At 34.3% G+C, this 5,800-nt stretch overlaps 1 long non-coding RNA gene across 1 annotated transcript; it reads left to right on the forward strand.

Moving 5' to 3' along the window:
* The first annotated feature begins 527 nt into the window (after positions 1-527).
* LOC106160223 (uncharacterized) lies at positions 528-3,833 on the forward strand. The gene is made up of 2 exons (XR_001238107.2): positions 528-1,453; positions 2,007-3,833. It is a non-coding gene; the product is annotated as an uncharacterized LOC106160223 (long non-coding RNA).
* The last annotated feature ends 1,967 nt before the right edge of the window (positions 3,834-5,800 follow it).

Genomic DNA, 5,800 nt, shown 5'->3' on the forward strand with positions numbered 1-5,800 from the left:
TTGTAAATAATCTTTTCTATGATCTGAAGGGATGTTTAGCCATAAAATCGTGATATTTATTTTATTTTTTTAAACACTTTCTCAATAGTTGGACTATAAGCGTGACTTGGGTTTTGTAATCGCAGGGCATTTCTAAATGGACTTCTAAATGGGTAAATATAAAAATGCTTCTTTTCATAATCTATTTCATTACACCCGATACACGAACGGACCCTCAGAGAGTATAAGGTATTTCAAGGAAGGGGGTATACAGTGAAATACATTTACTTAGCATTATATTGTAGGAGCCCCAGGGTAAAGCCTGTGGTTATAAAAGGCCCAATCCCCATTAATATTAACTACCAGGGTTCAGACATCTCTGGCTAACTCCTGGTAGACCGCAAAGACGGAAAGAGATTGTCACGGTATCAGGAGACGTGGTCCAATTCCAATGAACAGTGACGGAAGCGAATTTTAAATTCCGATTGGAAAGTACAGTAATAGCCGTGGCAGATGCAGTAAAATTGAAGTCATTAAAGGTCCCGTTTTACAATAACAATATTTCGTACTAAAATTTTGTTTGCTATTCAGTGTGTTTGCTGTGAAAGATAGAGCTCGTGTCTAAAACTAATACTGATATAATAGTTAAATAATTAATATAATGTTTAAAATTAATATGATAGTTTGATTGCCACGGTTATTCATAGATGAAGTTATGGCTGCCAGAATGGTGACGGTAGCTCGAAGGAAATGCCCTTATGGAATTATCTTTTCTTAAAAGTCACAGAACCACGCAAACCCACACACACACACACACACACACACACACAGAGAGAGAGAGAGAGAGAGAGAGAGGTGCATGTATAAACTCGTTAAAATGATTGCGGTTAAAACAACTTGATAAATAGGGACCCATATTTACAGCGATGTTTACTTTGTATTAAAAAGTGCTACGAAAAACCACCAATTTTGCATAATTATATGTTGCAAGACACAAATGGACCGTTTTCCCCAAAAAATTACGTTAGACAAGCAACGCCAAAAGCTATAAAAACGAAGAAAAAATTCTCAATGTTCATTACATCAACACCAATTTCACTAGCGTCAAATGAGAGCAGCAAGATGTGGAAGCAAACGCTGGTACTTGTGTTAATCGTTGCCGTGGTTTGCGCTACACAGACGTCTTACAACAGATATCCGTACAAAAAAGGCTACAGCGGTTACCGTGGCAACCAGCTTGGCGGTTACCACGGTGGTAAATTTTTGAGCAACAGATACAAAGGTTACCATGGTGGCTATGGTGGGTTATACAGTTACTATGGTAACTACCGCAGCCGTACACGTTACGGCAGAAAATATCGCAGACCAAGCTACAATTTTAAACGAAAACCAACTTGGTACACGAAAAAGTACAGACACCCGTATTACTGAGCAGTTGAGAGAAATGAGTTTAGATTTTCGGCGCAAATAGAAGGTAAGTATTTTTTACTACTTTGTTAATGTAGAGAATACTATTACTAAGAATCTGGTTCTCAGTTAAGTACTGGGCATTCGCACAGTATGGCCTGTTACAAAGATTGATGAAAGACGACCCCAGTGGTAAGAGTAATTGAAGCCTGCTTCATACTTTCGCTGCAATGGTGATGAATGGAGAAGTCTTATTTCGTGGTATTTGAAACGCGTCACTTCTTTAGCAATGAAATTTTTTAATGAATAGTCATAGTAACATTTGGTGTAATCAGCATTTTACAGGTGTCACGTTAATTACACATACATTACAGAGTTAAAATATCATTTTTCAACAAGCCGAAGCCTACATGTACATTAAATATAAATCGACCGATGATCCCTTGTAGGGCATAACGCATATATTGTGGTGCATTTTAAAGCCCTTTTCTGGCTGATCGACACACACACACACACACACACACACACACACAATGGTTTAACCCTTGGCATGTCGACATTATTTGAGTCGTATAACGCTCGCTGTAAGTAATTTAAACATTTTTGTTTGCTCGTTTCAGGTTGAAGGCGTTAGTCTCGTGACATAGCTGAAGCAGTATCTCTGATATTTGGCTGTCATTTTATCAATCTTTATTCAATATTCAACGTTGATGCGGTTACGTCCAATCTTGAAGGGCATCGGAAACGTAGATTCAGTTTGAGAGTAAGGCTGGAAAAAGAAGTTCTTGGCTGGAATTTGCTTGAAAAAAGATGCAGCTCGTTTCACCGATACCACAAGGGTGTCCTTAAACTGGACGGAAAAGTAGAGACAATTTACGGACCTCTATAGTTATCATTTTCACATACATTCGTGCAGGACTCCGTTTAACATAGATCTTCAGTCAATTAAAATGAAGCACGCTTTTATCTCTACCTCATCTTAGTGTGCGCCATTTGTTTTTCTTTTAACGGAAAAAGCTTCTTTGTGTGCTAGCGTAATACTATTACAATGATTTATCTATCACCCAAAGTACTTAATATTTACGGTTTCACAAGTTGAGGCAAGTTTTTAATTTTAGGTCTCATAAGTTGAAGCAAGTTTCTATTTTAAAAGTAGGCCCCCGATCTGCACTTAAAGGGATAATTGGTCTTGCATTTTTACATTTTTCATATTCAGCAAAAGAGGTTGAAAACCCGAGATTTCCCCCAATATACTTTGATGCGTCTTCAAATAAAGGCAAATAAATCATTGATTTCTGTCCTATCCTTTGTTGCCTTTGCCTTGGACTAGTCAAACGATGGGTCCGACATGCTACCAACATTACCTTGTTCATTCAAAACAACATTAAAAAGTTCATTTCTTTAACTTTTGCAAATTTATTTGGTACAAACAAAATTCACCTTCGTTTTCCCCACCTGCGAGCTCGTCTTGTCAGTGACGCGGAATTTACAATTTTTTATACGGGCCAGCTGCTAATGTCATACACATTACGTACTTCATCGTATCAGACTAATCACATCCGTCTTAGTCTGATACCACATTTGAATATTCTGTCGTATGTAACAGAAATTTTGTAGGAACTCCATGAAGTAGATCATTCATCAAATGTTCTAAATAAGTTATTCATAAACTAAATTACTACCACCCTTGTTAACAAAAAAGAAGTCTGTTTACTGACAACAATTATCAAATAAATCAAAACTTTCAATTTTATTAAGATTTGTTATATTCATCATACTAAGTATGTAACATTTATATAAACAAGGCAGCAAAGCTGTCAAATGTACAGACAAAAAACAGAAAATAAAGATGCAAAATAGGTCATTTTGTCAATTTTGATGCAATAATAAATAATGCTTATAATAGCACTGTCAGTCAACACTGAATTTTAATCATGCACAACAGGTAACATGGTCAATAACAGGAGTGGACCCAGAGATATTGCAAAATTTACCTGCATAATTATCACTGCTTCCTTATTATTAATCTAGCAGACTGGCTTAATCTTTGGGAGTTTACAGGGAAATATCAACAACTGTGCTTTATGTAATCTCATTTAATAACCTATTAATTAGGCAAATGACTTTATAACTCTGAACTTAGCTTAGTGATACCAAGGGAAATTTACAGACTGACCCTCTCAAAGGTCTTTCAGGCCCATAAGTCACATCTTAAGAAAAGCACAAAGTAATAATGCACAAAATAGGATGCTGTCAATTCTGATGCAATAATATATTACGCTTAACTGCAAAGTCAACATCAAATTTAAATTATGCAAAACAGGTAATACCGATGAAAGTAAAAGCAGGCCCATGAGAGTTCAAGTTCATACTTAGAAAATGCCAGAATGAGAAAAATGAGAATTTCACAAAAAGTTGCGTTAATTCAATAAAAAATGATAATCCAATAGAGCTGGTTTTCTTATTTGAGCTGTATGTCAATCCTAAGAATCATTCTTTTAAGCTAAAAAAATAATAAGTAACACAGTTTGCTTTTTATCATAACGTTTGTGATGACAGTGCACGAAGTTGGCTTTTTGTCAATTTTGATGCAATATTACATAATGATTAACTATAATTACCACCATTTATTTTTATTAATAACGTGGTCATTTAGAAAATTTGATTACCACTGGGCTTCATGACCATGGGAGTTCCAAGTCCCACATTGAAAATGCCAATATATGAAAGATAACAACTTCACAAACATGTACAACAGAAAAAGAAACCAATTAGATTGCTTTTCCAACACAGGCTGCATTTTAGACCTGTGTTTCTTTCCTGTAAGTTTTAAGAAGAGTAAGTAACATGGTTTTTCTTTAATGGTCACTATAAAAGCAGTGTCCAAAATAGAGGTTTCTTCATTTTCGTTGCAATATTACATAATGCATAATGACCATCAATTTTAATAATGAAATAAAATTATCATGGATATTCAGTCTAGCAAAGGTCTTCAAACCCATGGAAGTTCAAAGTCACACCATGAAAATGTCGATATGTGAAAAATTTAAGGATGAGTGCAGATAACCATTGGCAAAGTGTCCATCGTCAATTTTTTAAAATAATTTGCTATTATAAAGTTTATGCATATATTTGTTGTGTGAAAAAATATTATTTGGTTTGAGGCATCGTTTGAGGCATCGTATTTTTAATGAGTAATATGTGGGGGTGGAGGTAACCAGATTTACCTGTTGTATGCAGTCTAATATGAATCAGAGCAAGTTATTTCAGCATATATATTGCATAAATAATTTTTTCTAATGAAACTTGTCTTGTGGTGAAAATAAGAGTTATATGTTAAATAATTGCGATGTGGCACAAGTAAATGGGAAAGTAATTGTTTTTTTTTGTTTGTTTGTTTGTTTTTTTTTAATCCTAGAGAAGAGAGGGAGGGGTGGTGTATTACAATATTTTCTCACAGAAACCATCACTGATTTCACTTAACTGTATAAAAGTCTTGTAACTAGAAAAACTTGTATCAGCGTATTTATTAATTTTATATAACTTTTCTCACAGACCAGCATTTGTTGGTCTAAATAATTATTTTGTTAACCAATACACATTTTGTACAAAGCCCTATAGAATAGTAAAAAATGCTAAAAGCAAAAGGCTGTTACAGTAACACAAAAAAAATCATGTGTTAAAGCACTCTAAACACCTATTTGGAATGTTTCCATTAACCATACAATAAACAAGGTATAAATTGTACCAAAATAATGATAAGGTAAAAGTAAAAACTAAATGAAAATATAGTACACATAATAACAGTAATGGCCAATAATCTGTATGACAATGAAAATAAATCACCTAAAAGTACTTCATATCTGATAATGTATGTGATAAAGACCTTGTATAGAAAGCAATGCAAGAGTTATTTTATACAAAATATATAAATATGAGAATAAAAAATGTATAATAAACAATAGATAATTAATCAGATGTGCTGTCTGAAACACTTTCTGCCTCGCTAATACTCTCACCACTTGATGTTGGTAAATGCAAGAAGTTATAATGAGACTCTTTATAACTTCTTGGTAAATGTGAGGCATCCTACCTCCCTACCTCCCCCCCCCCCACGCACACACACACAAACACACACGCGAAAGTTTTTTTAAACCATGCCAGTTCTGCACTGTGAATAGGGGAACTATGGGTCGCTGCATGCCATCTTCTTTCAAGCAAATCAAAGAAATGTTAAAATATTTAAGCAATTATAAATAGTAACTAAAACATTTTAATTTAAAAATCACACCAAGCATATTATCTTTTCGTTATCCTTTCTCCTTGCAAAATCAAAGCAACCAAAAAAACTGGACAACTCCACATAAATATTAATAGCAAAAATGTATTATCACTTTATCTTTATTGTCATCAT

The sequence above is a fragment of the Lingula anatina genome, chromosome 7 (assembly GCF_051362555.1).
Source record: "Lingula anatina isolate TDL-2025a chromosome 7, LinAna3.0, whole genome shotgun sequence".
In the NCBI taxonomy this organism is placed as follows: domain Eukaryota; kingdom Metazoa; phylum Brachiopoda; class Lingulata; order Lingulida; family Lingulidae; genus Lingula; species Lingula anatina.